The sequence below is a fragment of the Phyllobates terribilis genome, unplaced genomic scaffold (assembly GCF_046119375.1).
Source record: "Phyllobates terribilis strain yellow unplaced genomic scaffold, ASM4611937v1 Scaffold_10__3_contigs__length_209671492, whole genome shotgun sequence".
NCBI classification, from domain to species: domain Eukaryota; kingdom Metazoa; phylum Chordata; class Amphibia; order Anura; family Dendrobatidae; genus Phyllobates; species Phyllobates terribilis.
Genome location: NW_027362770.1, coordinates 159,383,949 through 159,400,156, shown reverse-complemented (window position 1 = coordinate 159,400,156; position 16,208 = coordinate 159,383,949).

Below are 16,208 nucleotides of genomic sequence, written 5' to 3'. Positions count from 1 at the left end.
TTGCCGTGACTACCTGCACTTCCACCCAGAGACTGTCCCTGTCACTTGCCGTGACTACCTGCCCGTCTTCCCTGGGAGCCACCCGCTTCCTTACAAGGACCGCCCCCTTGTATAGTTACTCAGAGGTTCCGCCTCCCAGACCCGTTACACACAGAATCTTAGTATGTCAGATCCTTCACAATTTCTGGATCAAGCCTGATCAGTCCATCAGCAGTGATATACACCAGGCAGTTCTCAGCACTACTGGAATCACTAACTAGCTTTCCCTAACTGACTACACAGTTGGTGACCGGTCAGATATCTCAGTTACTCACAAGGCACAGCTTCTTCTTGGACACACCGTCTGGCTGCAGTCTGTATAAGTTCCCAAATGTCCTCCTGGGCATCAGACACATCTCGTCTCCTCAGAGTACTTCCTGGTTCTCTGTTTCCCGGGCTTTTTTACAGATCCCCGGGCTTTGTTTTAGCCCCAGGATTTCCATTTTTGCAAGTGGAAATGGGTAAAAATGGCACCACAATTTGTCACACAATTTCTGCTAAATGTGGAAATAGCTCATATGTGGTTGTTCAGTACTGCTTAGCCACACAGCTAGGCTTGGTAGAGACGGGGCGTTATTTGATTCCTGGAGAGCAGATTTTCCTAGAATAGTTTGCAGACTCTATATACAGAGCCCTTAAGTGGAAGAAGAGCATAATTTCCCCTCAAATGAGCCCATTTAGCAAATTATACCCCTTTGAGAACTTATCTACTGGTGTAATGATAATTTTGACTCCATAAGAAAAAAACAAGAAGGCTGAAAAGGAGCGCATCTTAGGAGGGAGGAGGGGAAGAAAAAACAACAAAACACTTACACTGAATAGATATATTGAATGTGGACAACTTTGTTATAGCTCAATCAGCCTGCTGCTACCAGGTCCGGACATCCTAAGGAGGTTCTGTATTGTAAGACAACTGAAAAAACAAACAAACAAAAAAAGGAGTGCCAGCCGACAGGCTCTGTTTGTTTATTATTGAGTTGTAAAAGTATTTTTATCTATTAAATTAATTCTGCAAGTCTCTGGCTGGATTGGCAACCACTCCAGTATATGGTTTAATGTGCACTGCATTGCTCAGTGTGCAAGGAGGAGAAGCTGACCTGGAAGAAGGGAAGATAGGAATCTTTCTCCCCCTATGAAGTAAGTGGAGCTTCAATCCTTCGACTCCTCTACTCGCCATGTGGACCTACCGTGCTCGTCAGCTTGGCGCTCCTTTTTTTGTTTGTTTGTTTTTTCAGTTGATTTTGACTCCATGGGTCTTTTCCAGAAACAAGAAGCAGTGGATGTTGCTGAGTCAAAATTGCAAATCTGCCATTGTAGTGACCAGTATGTTGTAGGGCCTAGTACATTTTGCCCAGCTCATGCTTCTGGAGTTATGCAGCCATAAATTAGGCGGGCTCTCATCGCTACAGAAATGCCAAACGTGGACACTAAATGTGTTTTAGGCACACTATGTGGCTCAGAAGGGATTTGGGAGCGCAGAATTCACTAGATTTCTTTTGGGGGCAAGGAGCCACAGTGCTTTTCTAGAGCCTTTGTGCTACCAGTAACGTGAAAGCCCTCTATATTTCCATTAGCAGATGACAGACCTCAGTTGGGACTTGCTTTTTTTTGTGGATTGAGTTGAAGCTTTTATTGGAAACATTTTACATTTATTGGGATCACATTTATCCTGCTCTCTACGCTGAGCACTTACATCGGGGCTTCCATCTAAATCTCTGAATGACGAGAGAGAGTAACTCTAGACGTCTGGCCTCTATTCCGCAATGTCCTCCTTTTCAGAGGTGCACAAAACTGTGGCCAACGGCACTTTTATGCATGCCTATAAAGACAGATACTGCTGGATCACAGGTCAGACGGAGTCCTCAGTGCTTCCATCTGCCTCAATAGAGGGAATCTTCCACCAGGGGTTCTATCTAAATCACGTATTAGGTTAAACGCTCAGCGCAGAGCGCAGGATAAATGTGAGCCAAGCCTTACTGCGATCTTTGGGAAGCAGAGTGAACAAATCAACAGCAGGTGAAGAATTGGTTTTATTTATTTTTTACGCCGTCTCTCGTGCGGTATAAGTGATTAGACGACTTTATTCTTCGGGTTCGTGCGATTACAGCGATACCAGATTTATATCGAGTTTTTATGTTTGACTACTGTCACACACTAAAAGACGCCAAATTTTGAGAGCTATAATATTTCCATATTTCTGCCATGTGAGGGCTTGTTTTTATGCGGGAAAAGTTGATGTTTTCATTGGTAAAATTTTTGAGCACACAACATTTTTTGATCACTTTCTGTTTCGATTTTTGGGATGCAAAATGAACAAAAAACAGCAATTCAGGAATTGTTTTTTCAGGTGTTTTTATGTCGTTCCGTGTGTGGTAAAATTGATAAGGCAACTTTATTCTTTGGTTCAGTACATTTACAGCGATATTACATTTATATAGTTTTTTATGTTTTGGGGCTTTTACACAATAAAAACAATTTTATAGAAAAAATAATTATTTATGCATCACTTTATTCTGAGAGCTATAACTTTTTAAATTTTCTGCTGATGGAGCTGAATGGCGGCTTGTTGCTTGCTGGACAAGAATACATCTTCAGTGGTACCATTTTTATTTACATTCGTCTTTTTTATTGCGTTTTATTCCACTTTTTGTTTGGCGGTATGATGAAAAAGCATCGTTTTTTGCCTCGTTTTTTTTATGGTGTTCATTGAAGGGGTTAACTAGTGGGAAAGTTTTATAGTACTTTTTTTTCTTCATAAAAATGTTTATTTATGGGTACAATCCATATATATATACAGTACAGACGAAAAGTTTGGACACACCTTCTCATTTAAAGATTTTTATGTATTTTCATGACTATGAAAATTGTACATTCACACTGAAGGCATCAAAACTATGAATTAACACATGTGGAATTATATACTTAACAAAAAAGTGTGAAACAACTGAAAATATGTCTTATATTCTAGGTTCTTCAAAGTAGCCACCTTTTGCTTTGATGACTGCTTTGCACACTCTTGGCATTCTCTTGATGAGCTTCAAGAGGTAGTCACTGGAAATGGTCTTCCAACAATCTTGAAGGAGTTCCGAGATATGCTTAGCTAAACCAACTCTGCTGCATTAACAACCGCTCCAGAGGACCTGCTCCGCAGCGGAAGCTCCCTTTAGCCTCATATCACAGGTGGCGTCACGAACTGTATATAAGAGCTATAAATCCCCTGTAAATAATATTCCCCTTTGGATTGACCTCCCTGGGTCACGGACCGGGTCACCTTAACAAAAAAGTGTGAAACAACTGAAAATATGTCTTATATTCTAGGTTCTTCAAAGTAGCCATCTTTTGCTTTGATGGCTGCTTTGCACACTCTTGGCATTCTCTTGATGAGCTTCAAGTGGTAGTCACCGGAAATGATTTTCACTTCACAGGTGTGACCTGTCAGGTTTAATAAGTGGGATTTCTTGGCTTATAAATGGGGTTGGGACCATCAGTTGTGTTGTGCAGAAGTCCGGTGGATACACAGCTGATAGTCCTACTGAATAGACTGTTAGAATTTGTATTATGGCAAGAAAAAAGCAGCTAAGTAAAGAAAAAATGAGTGGCCATCATTACTTTAAGAAATGAAGGTCAGTCAGTCCGAAAAATTGGGAAAACTTTGAAAGTGTCCCCAAGTGCAGTTACAAAAACCATCAAGCGCTACAATGAGGACCGCCCCAGGACAGGAAGACCAAGAGTCACCTCTGCTTCTGAGGATAAGTTTATCTGAGTCACCAGCCTCAGAAATCGCAGGTTAACAGCAGCTCAGATTAGAGACCAGGTCAATCCCACACAGAGTTCTAGCAGCAGACACATCTCTTCAACAACTGTTAAGAGGAGACTTTGTGCAGCAGGCCTTCATGGTAAAATAGCTGCTAGGAAACCACTGCTAAGGACAGGCAACAAGCAGAAGAGGCAAGTTTGGGCTAAAGAACACAAGGAATGGACCTTAGACCAGTGGAAATCTGTGCTTTGGTCTGCTTAGTCCAAATTTGAAATCTTTGGTTCCAACCACCGTGTCTTTGTGCGACGCGGAAAGGTGAACGGATGGACTCTACATGCCTGGTTCCCACCGTGAAGCATGGAGGAGGAGGTGTGATGGTGTTGGGGTGCTTTTCTGGTGACACTGTTGGAGATTTATTCAAAATTGAAGGCATACTGAACCAGCATGGCTACCACAGCATCTTGCAGCGGCATACTATTCCATCTGGTTTGCGTTTAGTTGGACCATCATTTATTTTTCAACAGGACATTGAACCCAAACACACCGCCAGGCTGTGTAAGGGCTATTTGACCAAGAGTGAGAGTGATAGGGTGCTACGCCAGATGACCTGGCCTCCATAGTCACCAGACCTGAACCCAATCGAGATGGTTTGGGGTGAGCTGGACCGCAGAGTGAAGGCAAAAGGGCCCACAAGTGCTAAGCATCTCTGGGAACTCCTTCAAGATTGTTTCCAGTGACTACCACTTGAAGCTCGCCAAGAGTGTGCAAAGAAGTCATCAAAGCAAAAGGTGGCTACTTTGAAGAACCTAGAATATAAGACATATTTTCAGTTGTTTCACACTTTTTTGCTAAGTATATAATTCCACATGTGTTAATTCATAGTTTTGATGCCTTCAGTGTGAATGTACAATTTTCATAGTCATGAAAATACAGAAAAATCTTTAAATGAGAAGGTGTGTCCAAACTTTTGGTCTGTACTATATATACAAGTTTACATACCCCGGCAGAATTTTTCCTTTCTTGGCCTTGTTTCAGAGAATATGAATGATGACCAAAAAGCTTTTTCTCCACTCATGGTTATTGGTTGGGTGAAACCATTTATTGTCAAACTACTGTGTTTTCTCTTTTTAAATCTTAATGACAACCAAAAACATCCAAATGACTCTGATCATAAGGTCAGTGAAGGCACAATGAGCTGTCATAAGAGCATACAGATGAATATGTAAGCAGAGCACCAGATACAGCGCCCCCACAGGCCGCCCCACAGCACGGGCATATCATTATCTCCAAACTGAAAGTAAAGATTACACAAGAACCACAGGATGGATTTCATCAACCAAGGTATCATTTTAATTAGTGTAATGTCACCCACCAGACAGTGTATGTAGGTTACTGAGCACAATCATGCTGACAGGTGTACTTAAAATAATGTCATGGAGCTAACTTTTTATCAAAAAATGTAGCCAATAGTAATTTAGGGGCATGAACTGAAATGTGAGACTTATTTGCCTAGCAGTGTTAACTATTTGATTTCCATAGAACAATAGAATAAGACAAGATGGATACACTGAGACAAAATGAAGTCTGTTGTCTCACATTCTCCCCTTTTTTGATCAATTATGGATATTTCAGGAGGTATAGAGGAGCACATTACCTACATCCTCAGGACTTTTCTTCCTGCTTAACCTCAGTTCCCTATCTGAATACCTATAATTGTATCACAACAATGGATCTCTTCTATTTTGGGGTACGTAATATACAGACTTGGCTGCTCCAATATTTATTAAGAAATCTAAAGTTCTGTTCAGAGTTAATGTAATCATTGGAGTAGGACCAGCAGAATTGTAAACTATAACAGGATGCATGCTACTGCTGGGTTGCCAACAACTATGATGAGGAAAAAATCATTCAGAGTTATCTGTTGAGTGAGCCGGGGCTGCTGCTTGAGCTGCTGTTTTGCTGTTTTCCTCTCTCGTCATTGCTCTCTGAGAAGAAATCAGTCCCTTTGTCCTATGAGTTTATATCAATTGCTCCTCTGCTCCTTGCATTCACTTAGTACGTCACTCAGCTTCTCCATCCTACGATTTTCCCTACCTCTGCACCTTGCATTCACTTGGTATGTTTTTCAACTAACCACTGCTCTACCCCCACTTTTCTTTATGACCTCCTTGTTTACTCTGCCTTTGAATATCCTGCATCTGGCTCAGTCTTAATTATCTGATAAAGATGAGCACAGGCCACCCCCTCTGTTTCTTACCTGAATGCATTTCTTAGCAAATATATTATGAAAAGTTTGTCTGCAAGATGTCAGACTGCTCAGTGCACCATACAAATGTAACATATAAATGTGTGTGGCACCCCAGGGGTCTGGTTTCCACAGTAACAGCTATGTTATGTCTGAGAGCAGGTGGGAGGTCTCTTGGTCAGGGATCCTATGCATGCCACACCTCCTGCCCAGTCCTGGGAGGGGAAGAACTTCCCCTATATAAACCTAGGGCTGAGGCAGGGTTAGTGAGTAGAGAAGAAGTAGAGACAGAGAAGAGAAGCAGATATAGGAAAAGAACACCAGGAGCTCTGTGGGAGCAGTGCTATAAGGAGTCAGGGGCTGGCAGCTGCAGAGCTCGCCCTGACTGAGAAGCTATCACCAGACCCGGAGTCCGAGGCTGTGGGGACTAATCCTTACCCAGCAGCAGAAACCGCCCGGCAGGGGATTTCAGGTCCTCTGGCCAAGAAACCCGAAGGCACGGTCACACGCGTGGGACCAGCACCGCCGTCGTGGAGCGGACGCCACTAGAAGGCCCCGAGTCACCGGCCATACGGGTGAGCACCACACGGTACACTCAGGGACGTGGGCTACTTATACCCGCCTCTAGCAAGGTAGCCAGAAGAGTACAGTCAGTTTGGGAGGCCTACAACTCCGCCTGGCCAGGGGAGATCCCATCTGCTCAAGGACTGACCAGGCCCCGATCGCTAGCCAGTACTCCGGGAGGGTCTATCTTTATCACCAGTAAAGACCCTGAACTACACCGCATCGTCTCCGAGTGATTCCTGCTACCCCCATCATCCACGTCGGCTGCCCTGAGGCCATACCCCTCCCGTTGGGGGTGATACTATCACGCTGCACAATCCTACCACCGGCCTCAGCGGTCTGCCCTGCAGCGGCAGCTCCTTCGCTGCATTCAACGGGTGGCGTAGTCGTCCAACATCTACCGCTAATACAACGCCACTTAGTCTGACTCCCTGGGCACGGACCGGGTCACCGCCACGAGACTACAACCCTCAACAGATCCGGCTCCGGGTAAGCTCCTGCATGCGCAACGCTGTGCGACACAGGCCCAGGGGTGCGTCAACTTTTGGCGTAGTCGGCAGGATTTCGTGCCCGCAACCACCGGGTACTGCGTGCCTGAAAAAGACTGTTCAAACTTGCCAGTGGTGAAGATTCCCGCCATCCGTGGAGGTTTCCCGCCATCCGGCGCCATCTTCTACCTTCTTCCCGCCATCCGCGAAGTTTTCCCGCCATCCGGCGCCATCTTCTGCCTTCTTCCTGCCATCCGTGGAGTTTTCCCGCCGTTGGACGCCATCTTGAAGACGCCGCGCGGGAAGAAGAGGGGCGTGGACTCCGAAAGCGCGCGAGAACTGAAGCCCCGCCTCACGTCCGGACGTTGCGTAAGGTCCTGGAAGGAGCCCAGCAGACGCCGACGTCACAGGAGCGCGACGGAAGGTCCTCAACCCTGACGATCCACTGCGGAGCCGCGGCCTACGGAAGAGGATCATCGCAAGGTAGGCCACGGTCCACTAGGGGGGAGGAAGATGTAGGATACGGAGGAGAGCTTCACTGCCTCAACCCCCGCCAGCGCCACCGCTGCTGCAGTCATGCCTTTCACCATGCCCTATATCCCGGGAGCGGCCTGGCTACCCCAGTACTCAGGGGAGTCACATACCCTGCATGACTTTAGAGAAAAGCTGGATAGCCTCTTCCAGGTGTACCCCCTCACAGAAGAGCAAAAAGTGAGCATCCTGGTGGCCCAATTAACCGGGGCAGCCCAAAGGGAGGTAAAGTCCTGGCCACCTGGGGGGAGGACTGTTGCAGGGATACTAACCCGGCTGAGGGACACCTTTGATACCCGCACCTCAGCCGAGATCAAGCTTAGATTCTACGGGTGCAAGCAGCGAGCATACGAGAGTATAAGGGACTATGCCCTGAACCTACAAGAGGCCCTGAGAGCCATTAAGCAGACTGACCCTGACGGCGTGGGAGACGAGGACAGGCTGTTGACTGAACAATTTATAGAGGGTTTATATTGCAATGCCCACCGAACCCAGTTGCGGGCAATGGCCTTACAGGACCCTCATCTGGGATTTGCACAGTTCAAGGACAGAGCCATCCGGGTGCTCCGAGAACCGGCACCAGGTGGCGTTGTGACCCACAGACGCCCCACTACCACTTACCACCAGGAGGCGGCGCCCTTGTCGGCAGGGCCTGTGGGAGCTGATGCGCAGGCTTTGAACAATGACCCGGCTCCAGACCTGCACCATCAGGTCCAAGAGCTAGCTAAAAGCGTTGCCGCGCTAACCCGAACTGTGCAGTCTTTACAGGTTTCCACTCCAGGGAAGATCCAGCTGGCATCCGGACCGGAGGACATCCCGTGGCGTCAACCAAGGAGGACCCCACCGGCCAGAGGAAGACCCAGCGACCGATACAACGAGGACGGACAACCCATCTGCCGCCGCTGCAATCAACCCGGACATATGGCAAGGTACTGTCCTTTAAACTGGCACAACCTGGGGTAGAGGGCCAAACCCCAGGAAAAAGATCATCAGGCTCATCGAACTGGCGCGACAAATATGTGGGAGGACGTCCAGTCTTGCCTGTGGTACTGGATGGCATCCCTATGAGTGCCCTACTGGACACCGGGTCACAGGTTACCACTATCCCGTACGTGCTCTTCAAGCAGTACTGGAATGACTCGGATATCACCCGCTACCCTGACGATGATTTGAGTATCATCGCCAGCAATGGTCAGCCCGTGCCACAGATTGGATTTAAAGAGGTGACCATTAAAATCGGTAGAGTTGAACTGGCGGCACAGGGATTGATCATTGTAGACATTGACAAGCACGAGAGTCACCCAAAGATAACTCTAGGAACTAATGTAATTGAAAATTGTCTTGCAGAGGTGATTTTCCTTTTACAGCAGGTTGCCAAGAACGCCAGCTCCGGCCAGCAGCGAGTGCTCCAGAAAGAGATCCGGGCACTGATGCGACGGCAACAGATAGAACTCTCCGGTGGTGAGATTGGTAGCGTAAGAATGTGTGACCCTTTCCCTATTGCCATGCCCCCAAAAAGTGAAATGATGATTTGGTGCCGGGCAGCTATTGGTCTGAGAGGTAGAGATTACCAGGCAATGGTAGAACCAGTTTACTCAGACAGTAGGCCCACCATTTTGACAGCACGGGGGGTGGTCAATGTACTCCATGGGAGGGTGCCCATTCGCATAATAAATATCGGGAAGAGGGAAGTGTACCTGCCCCGGTATGCCACGCTAGCCAAATTGTATACCATCAATCAAAATTCCATACAGTCCGTAGAACCCTTGCCTCCATCTTCCCCGGAGGAAGGTAACGGCTCTAAGGAAACAATGGAGGACTGGTGTCAGCAACTACATTTGGGTACTGACTCCACTCCCTCACACCAGAGACAGGGAGTCTATCGGGTGGTTCAAGAGTACGAGAGAGTGTTTAGTAAACACCCGTTAGACTTCGGGCGAGTCAAGGGGGTAGAACACCGCATCCCCACGGGAGACCATCTTCCCATAAAAGAGAGGTATCGACCCGTACCCCCTGCACACTACCAACACGCCAAGGGGATGCTTAGGGACATGAAGGAGGCTGGGGTGATCAGGGATAGCTGTAGCCCCTGGGCAGCTCCACTAGTCTTAGTCAAAAAGAAAGACAACACCATGAGGATGTGTGTAGATTACCGGAAAATCAACCGTATCACACACAAGGATGCGTACCCCTTACCAAGGATAGAGGAGTCTTTGGCTGCTTTAAGATCTGCTAACTTCTTCTCTACCTTGGATCTCACTAGTGGGTACTGGCAGGTTCCTGTAGCAGAGGCGGACCGGGAGAAGACCGCATTCACCACCCCGATGGGACTTAGCGAGTTTACCTGCATGCCGTTCGGACTCTGTAACGCACCAGGAACCTTTCAACGATTAATGGAGTGCTGTCTGGGCCACAAAAACTTCGAGACGGTCCTGTTGTACCTGGACGATGTCATCGTATATTCCAAGACTTATGAGGACCACCTGAAACACTTGGCGGAAGTGTTCGAAGCTCTGGCAAACTACAGCCTAAAGGTAAAACCCTCCAAGTGTCACCTCCTAAAACCAAAGGTGCAGTTCCTGGGACACGTGGTGAGCGCTGACGGAGTGGCTCCCGACCCTGATAAGATCACCGCAATTAAGGAATGGCCAAGTCCCTCCAGTGTAAAGGAAGTGCGGCAGTTCCTCGGGTTGGTAGGCTATTACCGCAGATTCATCCCCGGTTTCACCAAAAAGGCAGCTCCTATGCAGGACCTCCTGATAGGCCAGTCCCGGAAGGCCAAGAACCAGAAGCCGCCCTTCAAATGGGAGAAGTTAGAAGAAGAGTCCTTCCGCCAGCTGAAGATGGCCCTCACGGGGGATGAAATCCTGGCGTACCCTGATTACAGCCAGCCCTTTATCCTCTACACCGACGCCAGTAACATCGGGCTAGGAGCCGTACTGTCCCAGATCCAGCAGGGGAAGGAACGGGTAATTGCTTACGCCAGCCGAAAACTGCGACCCACCGAAAGAAACCCTGAGAATTACAGCTCATTTAAGCTAGAGTTCCTGGCAGTGGTGTGGGCAGTCACCGAACGCTTTAAGCACTACCTCGCTGCTTCCCGGTTCACCGTGTACACGGATAACAACCCGTTGACACACCTGGACACGGCAAGACTCGGTGCCTTAGAGCAGAGATGGATGGCCCGTCTGTCCAACTACGAGTTCACAATCAAATACCGGGCAGGACGCTCCAATACCAACGCGGACGCCCTGTCCAGGATGCCAAACCTACCGGACGTAGGAGAAGATTCAGAGGGGCTGGAAGAAGTCGAACTCCCCGCGTTCCACCGTCATGGGACTATCCAGTATTCCCATCGGGTAAGGAGTAAGCAAGCCGCTACGTTTAACCCCTTGCCTCACTACAACTGGGAGGAAACGCAAGACAGTGACCCTGCCGTCCGACTGGTGAAGGAGATGTTGACTCGGCCAGAGGCTCGCCTTGACCCAGACGCTCCGGAGGAAGCCAAACAACTGTGGGCTGAGAAGAGTCGACTGTTCCTTTACAAGGGGAAGTTGTGCCGCAGAATGGTTAACTCCCGGACGCATGAACTAATCTGGCAAGTAGTGGTGCCACGAAGAGACGCAGCCATGGTGATGGAGGCATACCACGACGGGGCTGGACACTTCGGATGGAAGAAGCTGGAGTTCCTGCTGCGCGGGCGGTTCCACTGGGTAGGCATGAGGGGAACCATCGAGAGGTGGTGCAGAGACTGTGGCCCGTGCAACCTAAGAAAGAAGGACCGTGCCAGCCAGAAGACCCCCCCTTCAGTCCATCGTCACCAAGCAGCCGTTGGAACTGGTAGCCTTGGATCATGTAAAACTGACCCCAAGCAGAAGTGGCTACGTCTACGCGTTAACCATTGTGGATCATTACTCCCGGTTCTTGGTTGTCATCCCCGTTAAGGACTTAACAGCTCAAACAGCAGCTAGAGCCTTCCAGCAGCACTTCTGCCGTCCACACGGGTACCCGGACCAAGTGCTGACGGACCAGGGACCTGCCTTTGAAGCGGAGGTCTTCCAGGAATTCTGCAATCTGTATTCCTGCCGGAAGATAAGGACGACACCCTATCATCCGCAAACTAATGGACTTTGTGAGAAAATGAACCAGGTGGTAATGGATCTTCTGAAAACGTTGCCCCTGGAAGAACGCAGTCTGTGGCCTGAGAAGCTGCCCGACCTGGTGGACCTATACAACTACATCCCTGTAGGTTCCACCAACTGTACCCCGGCTTACCTAATGAGGGCAAGGCCTGGTAAGCTACCTGTTGACCTGGAGATGGGAGTCCTGACACCTGAGGACACTTCACCGGAAGCAGACTGGGACACAGAGAGGCAGCAGCAGTACCGGAAAGTACAGGAGAGCGTGGAGCGAAGTCTCTGTCTCGCTAGGGAAAGACAAGAGAAAACTTACAACCAGTATGCTCCCGCTGTTCCCCTGGTACCCGGAGAGCAGGTCTTGAAGAGGAAGAGACGGCTCCACAAGTTGGACGACCAGTGGGAGAAGGACCCGTACACCGTACTGCCCTCAAGCCACGACAACCCGAAGGTTTGTACCATCAGTAAAGACGGAGGGGAAACCACAGCCATTGTATCCCGGGATCACCTGAAGAAGTGTCCCGAACAGCTACGGAACCCAGAAGGAGAGCAAGAAGACCCTCGACCCGTAGAGGAAAGGGAAGATATGGTTAGTACTGTGCTCGGAGACTTCCCTCGGTCCTGGACTCAAGTCAATGGTGCAGTTGTGGTACCCGTCCTCACGTTCCTCCAACCAGCATCCCAAGTGCCTACGGAGCAACAGGTAGAGCTGGAAGAGCAGCCGGTCCAGGAGGCAGCAGACTCCACACAAGCAGAACAGGAGGATCAACCCTCTGCTCATAGTGAGCCTGCCGTACCCCTAGTGAGCCAAAGAGCCCGTAAACAGCTGCCCAGTTTACCCTTGACAGCTCCTACACCCTGTAGTTCAGGGCCAGACAGTCAGCTCCGTAGGTCCACTAGGGCCACTAGAGGCCAGTTACCCGCACGTTGGAGGATTTGAAGCGTTTAAATTGTTTTATTTGTGGTCACCTGTCTGTTACTTGTAAATAATTATGTGTTTCTAGTTATTTTTAGGAGTCCTTGGTGGATTTACCGGGAATCCTTTTTGCATATAGTTGGAGCGTAACCCAGGATGGACTAAAAGACTGATAAGGACTCGGGGCAGGACAGACCCCTACCTGGTTACGTCTCCCTGTTTTGGTGAAATGGACACCTTGCTTTTCTTCAAAACTGCACCCGGTTGCGGACACGCCGTAACCATCTTTATGTGTTTTTCTTATTGTATTATTATTGTTATACCTTGTTATGTTTTTCTAAAAATATGTTTAGTCCCGGAGTACTAAATTTCACTAGGGGGGAATGTGGCACCCCAGGGGTCTGGTTTCCACAGTAACAGCTATGTTATGTCTGAGAGCAGGTGGGAGGTCTCTTGGTCAGGGATCCTATGCATGCCACACCTCCTGCCCAGTCCTGGGAGGGGAAGGACTTCCCCTATATAAACCTAGGGCTGAGGCAGGGTTAGTGAGTAGAGAAGAAGTAGAGACAGAGAAGAGAAGCAGATATAGGAAAAGAACATCAGGAGCTCTGTGGGAGCAGTGCTATAAGGAGTCAGGGGCTGGCAGCTGCAGAGCTCGCCCTGACTGAGAAGCTATCACCAGACCCGGAGTCCGAGGCTGTGGGGACTAATCCTTACCCAGCAGCAGAAACCGCCCGGCAGGGGATTTCAGGTCCTCTGGCCAAGAAACCCGAAGGCGCGGTCACACGCGTGGGACCAGCACCGCCGTCGTGGAGCGGACGCCACTAGAAGGCCCCGAGTCACCGGCCATACGGGTGAGCACCACACGGTACACTCAGGGACGTGGGCTACTTATACCCGCCTCTAGCAAGGTAGCCAGAAGAGTACAGTCAGTTTGGGAGGCCTACAACTCCGCCTGGCCAGGGGAGATCCCATCTGCTCAAGGACTGACCAGGCCCCGATCGCTAGCCAGTACTCCGGGAGGGTCTATCTTTATCACCAGTAAAGACCCTGAACTACACCGCATCGTCTCCGAGTGATTCCTGCTACCCCCATCATCCACGTCGGCTGCCCTGAGGCCATACCCCTCCTGTTGGGGGTGATACTATCACGCTGCACAATCCTACCACCGGCCTCAGCGGTCTGCCCTGCAGCGGCAGCTCCTTCGCTGCATTCAACGGGTGGCGTAGTCGTCCAACATCTACCGCTAATACAACGCCACTTAGTCTGACTCCCTGGGCACGGACCGGGTCACCGCCACGAGACTACAACCCTCAACAGATCCGGCTCCGGGTAAGCTCCTACATGCGCAACGCTGCGCGACACAGGCCCAGGGGTGCGTCATGTGCAGCTATGAATTATACTAGAATTGATACAGAAGGTAACTGAATACATAGTCACGGTAAACAATGTTTCTGTTTGTTTTCACTCTCACCCCATTAATCCTTCCCTTTCTACTAACCCCCCCCCCCTAATCCCTGAACCTAGTAAGGACCTGGTCATCTCTTCCTCCATCCTCCCCATCAATCTCACCTCCTCCTCAGATCTGTTCCTCAACATACAATCCTGTGTCTCCAAACACAGACAGCCACCTCTAGCCCTCTACTGCTCTCACTTGCTAACACTTTCTCTGCTCCTCCTCACTGCCGACGATATCTCTCTAAATCCTGGTCCTCCCCACCACATCCCTACAGTCACTTCTATCTCTCATCCACAATCTATTATAAATTTCTATAACCCTTTTAACCTTATACCCATCTGCCCAGCCCCTGCTTCCTCAATTCCACTAACAGGAGCTCTATGGAACGCTCGCTCTGTCTGCAACAAAATTTCCTACATTTATGATCTTTTCATTACTATCTTACCTTCCTTGGCATCACTGAAACCTGGCTCACCCCCTCTGACACAGCCTCTCCTGCTGCACTTTCTTACGGTGAATTCCATCTTTCTCACACTCTCCAACCCCCACAGCAAGCAGGGTGGAGGAGTTGGTTTTGTCCTGTCAGATAACTGCTCCTTCACCCCAATCCCATTGCCACCCTCCGTTACCCTCCCTTCTTTTGAGGTTCACTCTGTGCACATCTACTCCACCTCTAACCTCCAACTGGCTGTCATTTACGGTCCCCCAGGGCCAGCTGCCACCTTCTTCGACCACTTCACCACTTGGCTATTTCACTTCCTTCCCGCTGATATCCCTACTATCATCATGGGTGACTTCAACATCCCCATTGAAACCTCCCTCTCAGCTATCTCTAAGCTTCTATCTCTCACTTCCTCATTTGGTCTCACTCAATGGTCTTCCACAGCCACTCACAAATATGGCAACACACTGGACCTCATCTTCACCCGTCTCTGTTCCCTATCTAACCTCTTTAACTCACCTCTCCCTTTTTCTGACCACAGCCTACTTACATTCTCTTCCCTCTCCTCTCTAGGTCCACAATCCCCACTCCACAAACTTGCACAGCCTCGCAGAAATCTCAAACACCTTGACCTACACTCACTCTCTGAATACCTTTTCACTCTTACAGTTCCTTATACAATGCAGAAGCTGCTGCCACTTTATATAACACCATAACAGCTGCAGCTCTCAAATCGGTCGCCTCTCTCACAAATACCAAAGCTTTCAAAATCAACAGGAAACCCTGGCACATCAACCTGACTAAAGAACTGTGGCAGGCTTCCAGGGTTGCTGAGCGGAGATGGAAAAAATCACACTCCAACGAGAACTTCATTGCATTCAAACAGTTCCTCACTAATTTCAAGTCCACACTCACTGCAGCAAAGCAAATCTACTTCTCATCTCTCATATCCTCCCTGTCTCACAACCCTAAACAGCTATTCAACACTTTCAATTCTCTCCTTTGTCCTCCAAGACCTCCTCCCTCTCCACTCATCTCAGCTGAAGACTTTGCCTCATTCTTCAAGAAAAAGATTGATAACATTAGAGAAAGCTTTGACCTACAACCCCCACAGCCCTTCCTCATAACTACTCCGCACTCCTCCTCCCCCTCACACACCACCTCCTCACCTCACACCCTATTTGTCGGTGTCCCCCAAGGTTCATTCCTAGGGCCCCTGCTCTTCTCCATTTACACCTTCGGCCTGGGAGAGCTCATAGAGTTTCACGGCTTTCAGTATCACTTCTATGCTGATGACACACGGATCTACCTCTCTGGACCTAATATTACCTCCCTACTAACCAAAATCCTACAATGTCTGTCCCTTATTTCATCCTTCTTCTCTGCTAGATTTCTAAAACTTAACATGAACAAAACAGAATTCATCATCTTTCCACTATCTCACTCAACCCCCCCAACGGACCTATCCATTAAAGTAAATGGATGCTCACTCTCCCTAGTCCTGCAAGCTCGCTGCCACGGGGTAATCCTGGACTCTGATCTCTATTTCAAACCATATATCCAAGCCTTTTCCACTTCCTGCCGACTCCAACTCAAAATTATTTCCCGGATTCATATATTCCTTAATCAAG